This window comes from Brassica oleracea, chromosome C1 (assembly GCF_000695525.1).
Source record: "Brassica oleracea var. oleracea cultivar TO1000 chromosome C1, BOL, whole genome shotgun sequence".
Taxonomy (NCBI): domain Eukaryota; kingdom Viridiplantae; phylum Streptophyta; class Magnoliopsida; order Brassicales; family Brassicaceae; genus Brassica; species Brassica oleracea.
The window spans coordinates 40,981,506-40,998,411 of record NC_027748.1 but is presented as its reverse complement, the minus strand read 5'-3'; the positions used below and the strand labels follow the sequence as shown (position 1 = coordinate 40,998,411).

At 36.7% G+C, this 16,906-nt stretch overlaps 1 long non-coding RNA gene across 1 annotated transcript; it reads left to right on the top strand.

Annotated features, from left to right (window-relative positions):
• The first annotated feature begins 14,964 nt into the window (after positions 1 to 14,964).
• Positions 14,965 to 16,801, top strand: LOC106302510. Its single transcript, XR_001262448.1, has 5 exons — positions 14,965 to 15,134; positions 15,559 to 15,717; positions 15,881 to 15,973; positions 16,096 to 16,264; positions 16,373 to 16,801. It is a non-coding gene; the product is annotated as an uncharacterized LOC106302510 (long non-coding RNA).
• The last annotated feature ends 105 nt before the right edge of the window (positions 16,802 to 16,906 follow it).

Genomic DNA, 16,906 nt, shown 5'->3' with positions numbered 1-16,906 from the left:
GCCACCGTGAATGTCCACCGTCTGACCACTTTCAGACATCGCCTCACACAGGTTCCATGTTCTTCGTCAGCGGATTTGATGTGACTGGGTGCAACCATAACTTCAGGCTCTCAGACTCTCCTCTGGCAATCCGATTCAGTGATTCCACCACTCTGGATGAGATGACCGAACCGGTGAACCCCATTCCTGAAGAACGGTTCAGATCGGCAATCACAGTGAGTTGCTTGGTCTAGCCAACACAAAACCCACCTTCCAGGTAAATACTTCAGCTTGCTGTTTCTCCCACTCTCATCTTTGTAACCAGTGCGCTATTTCAGTTGTTCATCATCTTGCAGACATAATTGGTGAGCTCACTGCTGTGAAGAACGTGTGATGGCAGCCATCAAAATCGATAAGTAACTTAGGCCTTTAGAACTTTCATAAATGATGGAATTTAGTTTTCATAAAAACCTTACGAGGTGAGGTTGTAGTTGCAACCAGTATAAACCCAAAGATTATAGGATGTGTTTATCTTCCACCTAGCAATAGAATTTTATTTCTCATTATACTGGCTTGCTCCTCTGTTCTACTTGCTGATTTGAACATATATAGCTGTATCACTTGGAAAGGTAGTTTCTTCCCTTAAACCAAAGACTATCATCATTATTTGTTTACAGGAGTGATTTCCAGAGGCTGATAAGATCAAACAGCTTGAGGAACTAAAAGTATGGATTGGCGTTGTTTTCTCAGCTTTTAGTTTAAGTTTATTTTGTGCAAAAGAGTATTTGTTGCTTTGATCATCTCCTTGCATTTTGATGTGACTAAGTTTGTAACTCTCAGGAGTATCTTTGTGATTTGTTTTTTTTTTTATGGAATGTACCATTTCATAATTGTAATGCTTACTTCTTTCTTTAATATATGGATGAGATGTGACCAAATAAATGTTTAAACATGATTCAATCATCTCTTTGTATTTATTTAAGGACTTCGACTGTGAAGTTTTCCTAAATTAAGTAAGCAAATTGAATGACTATAAACAATCTATGGTCTAATATATAATATGCTAAATTCTATACATATTGACACGGTAAATTTTTTTTTTGCCACCGAAGGGATAGAGACATGACATGATACGGTGGAGGAATTTGCAGTAAAGGGTAATTGCCACATGAGGTAAATTAAAGTGGTGGTGTTTTTTTTTTTTTTGCAACTTTTTTTCTATTTAAAGCATGAGAAAGAAAGAAAACATGCTAGCCAAGCCTTAGTGTTATGGGCTACAGCCCAGTAAACAACACATCAAGTTACAAAACAAGTCCAAAAAAAAGGGGTTGCGGTGATGAAGAGTCTTTGTTTTTCCTCCCAGCGATGCAAACTAGGTGGAGGACTGAATCCAGAATTGATACACGGCAGAGGCCGCAACAGGATTTGCGTCATGAAGGCTGTTGATTTTGTTCCTGATAGTTCGATCCATCGTTGCGGCTAAAGAATCTACAGATCAGTAGTTTTGACGATGAAGTCTTGAATTCCTCTCAACCCAAAGGGAGTAGATCGCAAGCTTCCAAACCAAGCAACATAATCTTTTGTACCACGCTGGCCCGGTGAGAGATAGTAGCGCCGAGATCATTGAACCCAAGGACAACGGCATGGTTAGACCAAGGCACATGGAGAAACTACTCCAGAGAGAGACATAGTAGGAGCATTTGATCATGAGATGATCACGCGATTCAGCAATAATGGAGCAAAGCAGGCAGTTTGGGTCCACATTCAGACCCCATTGTAGTAGCCGATCTTTAGTGGGGAGACGATTGAGAGTAGCTAGCCACGCCATGAAATTGTGCTTTGGGATTCCGCCTTTACTCCAAAAGATCCGGTCCAAGGTACTTTGTTGCCATGATTCTTGAGTAATCTGTAAATTCCACCAGTGCTGTATTTTTCCCAAACTGTATTGTCTACACTCCAAATTATAGAATCCGGTTATGTTGTCAAAGTGAGAGATGAAAGTAATGCTTGAACCGTAACCTGCTTATCGGATCTTGTAGGTCTAACTCGCCACGTTCCATTCTGATAGATGTCTTGGAGGGAAGCACCCTGAGGGATGCCCATTGAGTTGGAGATAGAGGGTGCCAAGAACGATGAAATAGCACCCAGATGAGACCAGTTATCAGACCAGAAACGCACAGTGGCTCCGGAACCCACTTTGACATGGATCCAGTTGAAAGCTAAATTCCTAAGTCCAAGCAGTTTTTTGACTAGCCAAGGGAATCGCTGCTTCGGTTTTATTACCCAGAACCTAGAGAGGTCACCTCCAAGGATTTCTTCGACGAACCACACAACCCATATGGAGCCTGAGGTTTTAAAGAGAACCTAGACGATTTTTAATGTACATGCTTTGTTCCAGGCTCTCAGATCTTTACAGCCCAATCCTCCTTCATCCTTTGAGAGCGTTACAGTTTCCCAAGCAACCTTTGCTGAGTGGCCAGCTTCAGACGAGCCATGCCAAAGGAAAGAGCTACAGAGGGAGTCAATCTTTGTGATGCGGGCTTTGGGTAGAATGAAGGTTGAGGACCAAAATTTTGTGATGCCATTGATAACGGTATTGAGCAGTAAGAGTCTTCCTGCATATGACAAGGTTCGCGCACTCTAGGAGTTGACTTTGCTCTTGATGAATTGGATCAGCGGGGCGCAGTGGTGCATAGATAGCTTCTGAGACAGGAGGGGGACGCCTAGAAAATGGACAGGGAGTGTGGAAGCAGAGAGCTGACAAGTCTAGGCAATAATGTCAACTTGATCCTGAGGGACTCCGCAAGATACAAACGAAGTTTTCTGGAGGCTGATCTTAAGGCCAGAATGAGCAGCAAACTCATCCAAAATAGCTAGGATTGCTTGGACAGAGCTCAGTTTGCCGTCCGTGAATATGAGAAGGTCGTCGGCGAAGCAAAGATGGGTGAACTTTGAGGATGAGCATTTAGCATGATAGCCAAATTTCCCTTCCTCTGCACCTCTGTTCAATAGCTGGGAGAGACAGTTCATAGCAACAACAAATAGGTAAGGGGAGAGTGGATCACCTTGCCTAAGTCCACGACTCCCTTTGAAGAAGCCTTGCACAGTCCCATTGTAACCGATTGTGTAAGATGGAGTGCGGACACAAGATTTCAACCAGTGAATGAAGATTGATGGGATCTGTAGAGTGCTCAAGCAGATGAATAGAAAATCTCAATTTAGAGTATCAAACGCCTTTGCTATATCAACTTTCAAGGTGAGCCGGGGAGGGCAAAGATGCTTGTGATAGCCATCGACTACCTCAGTGGCTAAGATTGTATTTTCGACAAGAAGGCGGCCTTGCACAAAAGCAGTTTGGTTGGGGAGGATAAGTTCAGACAGAATGGGCTTAAGCTTGGTGACAAGTATTTTTGAGATGGCTTTGTAGAGGGTGGAGCAGCGGGAGATAGGACTGTAGCCAGTAACGGCTGAGGCACCCGGGTGGTGAAGTTTACAACCGCATGCAAGAACCCAATTGAGAAGAAACCACCAATGGAGGAGAGTACTTCAGGACCAATGATCGGCCAAGAAGCTTTAAAGAAGCCAGAGGTGAGGCCATCGGGGCCTGGAGCCTTATTTGGGTTTAGTCTGAGGAGGGTCTTGGTGATTGTTTCTGGTGATGGCGAAGCAGACATAATGGCGGTTTGTTTGGGAGAGACACGGAATGTCAGAATAGAAGCAAACCATTGGAGAGTGGAGATCGTGATCGGCAGGACGTCTGGTGCTAGTATACTCTTAAAGTACGAGATTGCAAGCTCACCCATAGCAATAGGGTCCGTGATCAGTGTACCATTTGGCAGAAGGAAGGATCTGATGGCATTAACCGCAGAACGGACCTTCCATATCCGATGAAAGTAAGAGGTATTTAAATTTCCTTCTCTTAGCCAATTAATATGTGATTTATGCCTGAAATACGCCTCCTCAATAGCTCTGAGAAATTCCCATTTATCATGGAGCTCTTTCTCTTTTTCAAACAACAATGTAGTAGGTGACTGAAGAGCTTCTGCCTGCACAAGTTGCAACAAACTATTAGCTATAATCACTCTCTACACAATTTTTGAGAAATTTGCAAAATTTAAATCTTTGAGCACTCGTTTTATTTGTTTCAGTTTCCAGCATAGCTCTCCGAGAGTGGAAGCAATGCTACCGGCCTGAATCCAGAAGTCCTCCACAGTAGACACAAATTTTAGGTGTTTGGTAAGGTAATTGAAGAACTTGAAGGGTTTGGTTCCAGCTATGGGTAGGGTGGAGGCTAGATCAAGGATACACGACGAATGGTCAGAGATGTTGGGGGAAAGGAAATTGGCTAGGCTGTGGGGAAAGGTGGAGATCCAAGGTTGATTTACCAGTTGCCTATCAAATTTATTTGCAATAGGTTGAGTGGGACATTTGTTTGACCAAGTATTCGAGGGGCCTTGATAGCGCAGATCAAACAAGCCCACTTGCAGGAGGCAATCAGCAAAATCAATCATAAGAGTGGTGAAGGCAGCTACTGAGGTAGAGGAGTGTTCAGATGGGTGAAGGATTTGATTGAAATCTCCTCCCACCACCCATGGAACAGCATCTAAAGAGAGAGTTTGATGGATTGTTAGGAGGTCCATCCAGAGGTCTGTTTGTTCTGCAACCGTATTAGCTGCATACACTGCTGTATATACAAACTTCAGGGTAGAGTTTATTGTGACTTCGCAAGTAAGGGTTTGACGGGTTTGGTGTAAATGATTTATGACACAGCAGGGTGTTTCCAAATGATGATAATACGCCCATCTTCATCAGAGGCATGATTAGAAGCGAAGCTCCAACCCGGGCATAATTTTTGCATTAGAGAAGCCAAATTTTGATCCTTGATGTGTGTTTCCAAAAGTGCACCAAAAATGAGATGTTGAGATCTTAACCATTGGTTAAATGGCGAGTGCTTGTCCGGATCAATTCTTTAGTGAAACTTGAATGTTTTATGAAATCGTGGTTGCTCCAAAGTATATTGTTAAAGGTCTTAAAGTCCTCAAAGAGAAATTAAAATTTTTGAGGATCGTTAAGGTAAAAAAATAATATTACTAAGGGAAGCTATCACTCAGACAGGTTGGGGGCAGCTGCTTAGCTCAAGACTCGGACGACATAACTCCAGAAGACCTCAGTTTCAATTTTGTCTCGGATAAGACTCTGTCTGAAAGCTAACTTGCGGATAAAGTCAAACAATCAATAGAACATGAAACTAAAAAATACCTAACAAACAATGATTTTACCATTCTTTTCACATGGAAATGAGACATTAATCCAAATCCTGCGCGTAGCGCGGACCTACCATAGTATATATATATATGTTCAAATAAAGCCAAATTGCAATTACTATTAGCACACAGATGCTGACATGAATGCATAAAAAGAGAAAAAGCTAATTAATATGTATAGATATGCAAATCTAGATTACTTTTAAGTCAAATATAATTTATTACCGGATTAATTATTTTGGTCACATATGATTTTGTTACCATTTAATTGAGTAATGATTCAAAATGTCTTTGTGTGTTTTTCATATATATACTAGCAATAGTGATGAGAAAATATTCAGTACGAAATAAACAAAAAAAAAACAAAAAAAAACATAAAAATCATTTATTAAATTTTGCATCATGAAATCTGCTACTTTGTTTGTGGTTTCTTGTGTTCTCATATTTTTCGTGCTGCCTAATACAAAAGGTAATATATATATATGGTTTCGATTAGAAAACATTTTGATGGTATACGTTTTATAAAACTTGTATTTATTGCATTATCAATTTTATTATCTACCAGCTAATATTTTGTTGTTGATATAAAATAGTGGAGGCAGACGATTGTGCGCCACAACTTGATTACCTTCACAGCGGAAAATGTGATCCAAATGCAAAGAAGGCTGCCAGGCAATGCGTATCAGAAATTCAAGACAAATGCTATCCTCGTTGCAGTTGTAGAAATAACGAAAGTGGACACCAGTGTACATGTTTTCATAAATGAATTATACATCGATATGATTTACTGTATCTTCATAACTAAAATATATTTAATAAAACTTAGATATTAATCCATAGCGTAGGTACGAAAATAATAATATATATATATATATATATATATATATTCGTACAATATAATATACACAATGACGAATACTGATGAAGAATATTTCGGACATATGAATGATATTTGATTAACCTATTCAGATTAATTAAAAAAAAAGATATATTTCAGATCTATAAGTGGTACATATCAATCTACTAGGAGAAGTGTCGCTTACAAATAGATTATCTTTTGGATATGTAAATGGACCAAAAACAAAGGTCTATATTCATGAACAATGTCATTTAATTTCACGTAATAGTTAAATCGTGTTGGTGTCACAAATCTCATTTTTTATTTACCATTTAGCCACAGGGTCCTATATGTCTAATACCAAAAATACTCCATCCGTTTCTTAAAGATAAATGTTTTGGTGTTTTCACACATATTAAAAAAAACACATTAATCATGCATAGTTTTTTAAAATTATCAAATTCCAATGTTTTTTAACCAATGGTCTTTCAATAAATCTAATTAATTTTTATTGAAAATTGTAACTTTTATATAGAAAACATAAAAAATATATCTTTGTGAAACAATTTTTTTTTCTAAAACTTACTCCATCTCTTCCTAAATGTAAGATGTTTTACAAAATTTTGATGTTCCAATATATAAGATGTTTTCATTTTCATAAATAATTTTTACTTTATTAAAAATTGTGTACCCAATCATATTTTAATAGTCTATTTTGTAATTGATTGAATACCATTAATTTATAGTCTTAATGATGCTTTCTAGACAAAAAGTAGTTTTCTTAATATATGTGTTTCTACCTAAACATCTTATATTTAGGAACGGATGAAGTATATCTTAATGAAACGGAGGGAGTATTATTTTCAAAATTTTAGTTTTTACTTGCTTGTGGCAGTCTATTAGACCTAATACGTAATAACATGTTGGTTAAACCGGTATAAACAGTCTAGTAACAAAATTTAAGATATCAAAGAGACAGAACATCATGCTCTTTCTTTGGTTTCAAAACATCGAACAAACACAGTCGATCATGCATCCGTTGTCCTGTCACTTTCAATTGCGTGCCACAGTCCTCAGCAAACATATGCACATAATGAGAACGTCAGGTGGCCTAGCGGCAGTACTGAATGTTTTTCACACACGACTACCCGAGGTCGCCAGTTCGATACTCGGGAAAAGCGGGGTGGTACTGGATTAGCTAAAAAATCCCTACGGGAATTTCTGGCGAGGTGGCCCTTCGGAGTGAGTCCAGTCACTATAAAAAGTTCAACCTATACAGAAACATATGCACATAAGAGTAAATATAATGACCCGAAATAACTGAATTTAAAATATTGACCCCGTAATATACATATAAATGTCTATCGAATTATTCTTTCGTGTCTTTGTCATTTTGTATTTAGATACTAAACAAAATTAACAAGGCTATTTCGTGACAGTAATAATTTAACTTAAATCATTTGGGTATAGTTAGGGACTTAGGGTTAACCATCGTTTGAAAACGATTCGGTATAGTAAGAATTTTTTTTATCCTTTAACCAAATAAATTAAACAAGATAATCTGTTTTAAACCAGATCAGTAAAAATTAAACTATTTGCTGTTGGGTCCACTCAAAAGCAGGACCCTCCAAAAATAAGCGTATGCCACTTAGCGTGAAGAACACACGGTATTCTTTAGTAAAAGGCGAAAGAATAGTTCGCTTTGTGCTCACCACATGGCTGCGTGATTTTTTACGGAGACGAGAGAGTCTCTATTTATAATACAACTTCTGCTGATAACTTCAATCAGTTTTCCGATGTGGGACTCTCGAACCAAAAAGCCAAAATGGCGTTTACTTATTTGCAACTCTTCATGGGCCTTTTATGAGCCTATAATAGTTTAGGCTTTGAACAGAAATGATGTCACCTTCTTTTAAGTCGAGAGAAAACCGATTAGTGAACCTGAACCAATAGATTACTAGGTTAAAATCCGCGACTTACACGGAATCAACATTATATATATAAATTATTTTATGCATTAAATATTTTTACATATTATGAAATAATAAATATATATTAAATAATTAAAAGTCAGTAACTATTAAATATATAATTAAATTGGTGCGAACATATAAATCAATTTTATTAATCCAATTTTTTTTTTTTATATTTGATAGGATATGTTATTAAATTTAAATGATACTAACATAGATGATATATTTTAGTATATTTTTAATATTAATGTCTATTAAATGATGATTTCTACTCATATAGTTTTTTTTGATCATTTGTATATTTTATAGAAAAAAATTTAAATTATTGATAACAAAATTTTCATTGTGGGATTAATAGTTTTATTAATTTATAATTTAAAAAAATAAGTTGTCAATGTTCGTTCAAAACTTTTATCAAAAAAATTGTTCAAAGTAAATTTTGAAACTAAAATATTGTATTTTATATGGTTTATAGTTTATTTTAAAACGATATATATATTAATCTTAATAATTAATTAAATTAGGCTTTTTACTTATATAATTTTTGTAATCATTTGTATTTTGTAATAACAAAAATTTTAAACCATGGATCATAAAATTTGAATGTGAGATTTTTAACAGTTTTAGTAAGTTATAGCCGTTTGTAAAAATTCAAAATATAACATATACATAAAAATCTAAAATTTTATTATATGGTTATTGTGGTTGTTTAATTTATTTAATAGTTTAAAATTAAACAAATATGATAGAAGATATACTATTTTTTATCAAATCTTTATTATTCAAAATCATTAATTGCCATATATACTTTAGCCACATTAGGCAATTCTGTAAATTTTATTTAAGGAAATAATAAAATACATTAATGATGAATTTATCGTTAGTTTAATAAAAAGTTTATTATATAATTAGATGGACCAACATTATTCTCTAATTATTCTAAGAATCATTCTATTGATGACATGTGGATACAAAAAAAAGTTATAATGCTTCTACTAATCTATTGCAATCTCAGGTCATGTTTTTTTTTTATCTGTAGAAGTTGGGAAGAATCCCATAAGGTGGATCAAAACTTTCATTTTTTTCTTTGGGCGTCGAACTACATGTGAAGTCAATTTAGATATAATACAACCACAGAAGGTGGATTTCATATACTAGTGTACTATTCAAGAAAATTAAATTATACTACCTGCTATTATGGTGCAATAAGATTGGAATGAGGACGACAAAAAAAAAAAAAAAAAGATTGGAATGAATGCCTCAAAGAAAAAACTCGTAGTCCTAGCAGTAGGTACGATGATACCGGGTCATTGAAAAAACTTGTTTGAAAATAATTAAAACTTTACTTTTTTTTCATGTAGATCAAACCATGTTAAAATAGATGTGGTTTAGGAAACCTTTTCTATCGGCTCGTACCTGATTTTATTGTATCACACAAAATATATATTTTAAATATTGCATATACTATATTAAGTTTTTTCACTTTTCCAAATATATATATTTTTTTTTTGAAACACCACTTTTCCAAATATTAATAGTGAATTTTAAGCAATATATATATATATATATATACATACATTATAGTGAATTAAGTTAAGTTTTTTGAAATATTTGAAGAAAATGTGCGTAACAAGTTAATTGATTAAAACTTTGCTAGAAGATTAAACTATATAACTATAATATTTGTATCTCGAGGAATAATCATAGAGTTAATTGGTGTCTGTATAACATCTATATTGGCAAACTACTCATGATTTCTGATTAATAATTTCAAGACTATAATATCCCTACACACTCTGCGCAGCTAAAAGCGTTTTCAGTCTCGTGGACATGAAGTGATTATTAACTCGAATTGAAACGAGTTTCTGCATTGATGGTGTCCGTTGGACAAGACATAATCATATAATCTATGTTGTTCCTAGCCTATGTTCCCTAATCCATTCTCAGTAATAATTTCAAATTATGTGTTTAATTAACTTTTGGGAAGATTATGGATATTTTCAAATTCGATTAATAATTTTTAAATTATGAATTTAATTAACTTTAGAGAAGATCATGGGTATTTTTTCGAAGTAAATAATATGTTATAAAATATTTGTTATTAATTGCTATTTAATTTAGTAGCTGATAAATATTTTAGTAAATAGTTTGTCGACTTATACATTGTTTCATACATGGTTTGTTACTTGATAAATTGGTAGATACATAGTTTGCGAGTTGATACATTTTTTAATAAATTGTTTATTATCTGATAAATTAGTTTGTTACATGGTACATGTAATTTTAGCGTATACATAGTTTGATATATCAAATTATTAATAAATGGTTGGTATGCTACATATACTTTTTTTTTTTTGACGCTTAATCTCATTCATTCCAATATAGAGTTCATGACCAATGGTCGTACATAGATGCATAAACTAAGCACTGCAAACATACACCAGTACAAAGAAGGGAAAAAAAAACAGTATCTGTCGATGCCAGTAGGCACCAAAATAATAAACCTGATACCAGTAGGCACCAAAGTAATAAACCTTGAACCGTCAAGGTATAAAAACCAGCTGAAATGAGACCACCAGGGTATTAGTCTACCCTTTTCTTTCTTTCCTATCAACCAGTGGACTAGGGAATTCTGCAAAGTCTTGTTAAAGAGCTCCCAATCTATTGAAGCTACGAGACCGGCATGGTTGCAATAGATAACCGTCGAAGTAGAGCCTCTCCATATCCAAAAAAGATATGCTATTGGACTGTGAATGGGCTCTTCGCGTGCCTCTGATGCGACTCCACACCCTGACAGTGCCAAAAGATACACCACTTCTCCGGTGGCCAAACCACATATGTCAATGGGCCTTCCACACGTCTCTAATGTGACTACAAACCACAGACATGACAACCGAAGCCCCACCAACAAGATCCTTCTTAGTACAACCGGAATCCATGAAAAACCACCACACCACACCACATACATTAGATCTAAAAAGACCAGCATAGGTGAAAACCGAAATGGGATTCTCGGAGACTTGAGTCTCTATTTCGTATCTGGATCCATATCTTCGGGGGAGAAGGCAAGAAGCCACACACCACGCACAAGATCACAACTGAAACGAACATAAATTGTATCTCTTTCCAGCAACATCGAAGAACATACACCTAAGAAAAAATTAAACTTGAAAAGGATAAGGATAATAGGAGACCCTCTCACGGTACCGGCGAGAAGCGCCGGACCGGAGAAGGCCTCAGATCTGAGGAAAAAGTTGAAGAGGTAGGGGAGAGGAAGAAATCGCCGCTCTAGGGTTCACCGTAATATCTAATTGTATGTTATTTCCAAATAGACTTGTTGTTATCTGATAAAAAATTTGTTACCAGGTACATGGTCTGTTACCTGATATATAATTTGATATAAAAAGTCGATAGATGATTTTGTTACCTGGTACATGTTATGTTAGCTGATAGATAATTTGTTATCTGGTACATGATATTTTAGATCATATATAATACTATGTCTTAGCGGTTACAAATTACATTAGCTGAAACCTTTACGTGTTGTCGTTGTTGTTAGACGGATTGGAAGATCTCCCAAATATATTCTTTTTCATATGCTCGTAGTTTTTCTAAATTTGAGACTAATGAAGAGAAATTTGCAGGACATATATTTTTTGGCGAAATTATAAATATCATAAAGAAATGAGTTAGTCATATTGTTATATTGTGGTGGAGACATAGTTTATTTGGTCGTTGTGTAGAGATATAGTTTATCCTAGTAATTCTTTTTATATTGTTATAACCATATTGTTAATTATTTTTCTCCATTAGTTTATCTTCATAAGTTACATTTATCTAAATAATATACTTGTAAATATGGATAAAAATCATGTGGTTAAATTGAAGTGTCGTAGCACAGTGGTAACTACAGCCATACTATTATACACGCGACCAAGGTTCGTTTCTCAGAAATGCAAATTTGCTGTCAAAAAAAAAAAATCACGTGGATAAAAAAGCTCCGGCTGTAAATTTACAACTTCAAACACTACTTTATTCAGCTGACACATTTTTGCTTTCTACCGTGTCAGAATTGGCAGCAAAAGCTTTCATCATTACAGAGAGGGTAAAATCGTCTACTCATGGCTTAAATGCCATATACCATACCATTAACATCAATCAGTGTGTAGTTAGCATATATAGACTAGGCATGGACATTCGGGGTTCCAATCGGGTTTCGGTTTACTCCAATTCGGGTTTTGGTTTTTTGGGTTTATCAAAATCAGCCCCATTCGGATTATATGAAAATTTGGTTCGGGACCAGTTCGGGTTCTATCGGGATCGGGCCGGAGTTAGTAAATCTTCAAAGAACCGGTACAACCCGATGTACTTTTGGGTTCGGATCCCAATCGGTTCTTCGGTTTAAATGTACCTGATTTATATCTATTTTGTAACCAAAAAGTAAGTAAAATCGGTTCTTTTGTTTTAAAATACTTGATTTGTACCTATTTTGTAACCAAAACATAAATAAAACCGGTTCAAAAAAAAAAGGAACATCAAATGTGATCATTCAAAATCAAGTGAAATGTAAACATAGTTATTGATAGAAAGAAAACCAAATAAATGAAAGCATAAAACGAAAATCAAGTTCTCATGAAATGAAAAATATTTTTTAATGAAAACAAAACCAAAATTTAAAAATTTCAACCTTCAACCGCCACCTTCAACCATCAATCTTCATATAATAGATAATTAGTTTAGATGTTCAATATATTTTGAATACATATTAGGAATTGAGATCATGTTTGGTACACATTTTTTTTGAAAATTTTGAATGTTTCTGGTTCTATCGGATATCCATTTAGGTTCGGGTTCGGTTCGGATAATACCCATAACCCGAAGTACCATAAAACAAGAACCATTCGGTATTTATGCCGGGTTCGGATCGGTTCAGATTCATTTTTATCGGATCGGGTTCGGTTCGGGTTTTTCGGTTCGGTTTATTTGCCCAGTCCTAATATAGACTTCCGTTGGGTATATTTAACTAATCGTCTCATAATCATATTCTAAAACTAAATTCTAAAAAAAAAAAAAAATTCTACATTCCTGTCACTCGGGTAGTTTACATACCTGATTAAGTGTATAGTAAATAACTCGTTATAAACCTAAATTTTGCAGATGTCATCATATGAATCATGAGTGTATACTACTAAAAAAGGCAATCTAGTTGAATGGCATATTCCATAGGATGATCCAAAATTCCAAGCATATTCACGTAAGACTCCCCTTGATTCCAGCATCATCTGCTTCCACTAATATATATGTATAGAAGTTTTTTAAAAAATATTCCCAACACTCTCTTTACAGTACTATACGATTATTCCCCTTATGTGTTATTGTGTATTTTGTTATTCAGCATGCAATATATAATAACTACAAAATAAATACGTGTATATGTACCAAAATAACATAATGCATCCATCTATGATACAAAAGGAATATCCTTTATAACGAACATTAACAAACATGATATATATTGATTCATTGTTTTAAATTTTTAATAAGCTGTTTTCTTAGAAAAAATATGAAAAAGTAATGAGAAAAAGTGGAAAGAACACTAAGACGGGTTTTCGGTGTTTCTTTTTAAATGTCTTCATGACCATAGACAAACCAAAAAGTAGCACAAATCAAAGAAAAATAAATAAAAATCTATAAATACCCCTAACTAACGAAGCCCCGATGAGAATTAAAAACCCAATCAGATCCAGCCTTCAATCAGCCCATATAAAAGAGAAAAAAAAATAGAAAATAGAAAAAGCCCAAGTAAGGAGAGCGGCCATTACCCACATCAGGACGCATAGAAAAGGGAAATCTGAATCTCGTTAGAATCGAAAACCCTAGTTAGGATCTAACTGGAACCGTCAATGATAGAAAACCAGATTTGCATAAGAGAGCTGGCCCTGCGATTGCTTTCCGGTCTGAGAGAAGAGATTTTATTTTTGATGAGTCCATTGATCTTCTTCACTACCATGTCCACCGATCTGAATTTCCCTCGGTGGAGCCTTTCATTTCTTTCCCACCACACCTCGTAAACTGTTGCTTGCCAGGAGAGAATTGAAAGGTAGATATGATCATTTGTACCAGTTAGAGACAGGAGAGAGTGAGTTACATCAGCCCACGAGTTGCTAGTTTGTGGGATCCTTAGTCTTGCAGCGTAGTAGGACCAGATGGCGATGGAGAATGGGCACTCAAAGTATAGATGATTCCTTGATTCGTCGGATAGGTTGCAGAGAAGGCAGCGAGGATCCGTTTGTAGGCCCCAAGAAAGGAGACGATCGCGAGTAGGGCTCCTGTTAAGTAACATGATCCAGGCAAGAGACTTGTGTTTAGGAATACCTTTTTTGATCCATATGATTGGGTGCCAAGGCACGATTGGAGAATGTTCGAAGAAGGAATTGTAGACCGCAGAGGAGGAGAAAGTATGTTTAGGAGCCCCATCCATAATCCATTGAGCGTTGCTTGGTTCATCTGTAAGCGAGACGGTGGTGAGATAGGTTAGAAGTTCCTCCATCTGGGGGGATCGAGCATGACGGAATGACCACTGTCCATTTATCCAAAGGTCTGCAACATTGGTAGCTCGGGAAATGCCAGTTAGCCTTGACATGATTTTTCTACACTGATTGATAGTCCAGAGAAGGCCTTGAATTCATCAAGGACCTGGAGAATCATCTGTACTGAGTTGAGGGAACCATCCGTGAAGACTAGGATGTCATCGGCAAAGCATAAATGGGTAAGTCCTGATTCTTGACATCTAGGATGAAATCCAAATCTTCCCGATGTGCAGCTTCATTTAACTTATGAGATAATATGTTCATGACCAGGCCAAACAAGTAGGGCCATAGCGGATCGCCCTGTCGAAGTCCCCTAGTGCCTTTGAAAAAACCGTGGAGTCTACCATTGATGCCAACAGAGAATGACGGGGAGGTGAAGCAGGCTGCGAGCCTCTGGATGTAGTCTTGTGGGAGGTTAAGAGATAGGAGGCAAGCAATGAGGAAGTCCCATCTTACAGAATCAAAAGCCTTGGCTATGTCCAGTTTTAAGGTGAGCTTTTTCTCCACTTGTTGTTTATGGTACCCCGAGACTAGCTCTGAAGCTAAGAGACAGTTTTCCAGTAGGAGCCTACCCTTAATGAAAGCAGTTTGATTAGGGAGGATGATGGAAGGGAGCAGAGGTTTGAGCCTGATAACTAGGATTTTAGAGATTACTTTGTAGAGGGTGTTGCAGCAAGAGATAGGCCTATAGTCTTTTATGATTGTAGCACCAGGGAATTTGGGTAGCAGAGTTAGAATGGTGGAGTTTGTAGAGGTAGGGAGGATGGAGGTTTTGAAAAAGGATGATATCGAGTTTATGACTTCTTGGCCTAGTATATCCCAAGCAGCTGTGTAGAAACCTGAAGTGAACCCGTCTGGTCTAGGGCTCTTGTTTTTATTGTGCTTAATTGTTTTGGTGATGTCTTCAGGTGTAGGCAGCCGAGAGAGAAGAGCCGCTTGAGCTTGAGAGCAGGAAAAGCGGTCTGTTCGGATCATGTCAGCAACAGAGGAGATCATCAGGGGGGTAGTTTTCGGAGTAGGCGGCCCAAGGATGTTCAAGAAGTGCGCCACAGCAAGGTTACCAATATCTTCAGGTGAAGTTGCTTCTATACCAGTAACACTAATAAGGATGATGATTGAGTTGAATGCCTTCCTAGCAGTAGCAACCTTGTGAAAGTAGCTAGTGTTCTGATCACCACACCTAAGCCAATTAATTCTCGATAATTGCTTGAAGTATTCCTCTTCAATCTTTTTCAGAAACTGGAGTTTTTCAAGGAGGGCTTTCTCTGCGGCAAAGTTATCTGATGTGGGTTGACGTAGTGAGAGTACATGCGCATCCATGAACAAACAGTTAGTATCTGAAACTCTTTTTTGTTTGTCTGAAAATTTTTCCTTGTTTAATGTCTTTAGAACACTCTTTAGCTCTTTTTGCTTAACACTCAGTTGAGATAATGAGTGATTCTCCGATTCAGTGCAAACCCAGGTTTCAGCAACCAGTTTAAGGAAGTCAGGGTGAAGGGTGAGGTAATTGAAGAACTTGAATGGTTTTGTTCCGGCTTGAGGTAGAGGACGGATAGGTTCAATGCAACAGGGAGTGTGATCTGAGATATCAGGGGCATGGAACACGGCAAGGCTACGGGGGTAAGAGTTTAACCAATGTTCATTGATCAAGGCGCGATCCAACTTCTTGGCTATAGGATTATCAGGTCGTTTGTTTGACCAAGTATACTTTTCACCATGATATCGCAGGTCCTGGATTTCCAATTGATGCAGACAGGAGTTGAAATCAATCATAGGGCTAGAGATTTGCGAGATAGATGGTATTGAGTGCTCTGAAGGATGCCTTATTTCGTTGAAGTCTCCCCTAACAAGCCAAGGGTATGAGCCTAGGTTGAGAGTAGCATGGAGATCCAAGAGCTCCACCCACAGCTCAGTGCGTTCTTCTACAGTGTTACCTGCATAGACCGCTGTGAAGTAGAAAGGTGGGACAGAAGGGTAATCGACACGGCAAGTCAAAGATTGTCTAGACTGGTGGGAGATGGTGATATTAAGATGGGGCTTCCAGATCAAGATGATCCTTCCGTCAGGGTCTGAGTGATGGTTTGAAACATAAGACCATGAAGGACAGATAAGGGCCATGGTCGGGCTGAGGGCAGGTTCTTTAATATGGGTTTCTAAAATGGCTCCTAAACTAATATGGTGAGTAGCTATCCACCTCCGAAAATTTGAATTCTTAGCAGATTCATTAATACCTCTGACATTCCAAAAAAATATGTTTTCTAA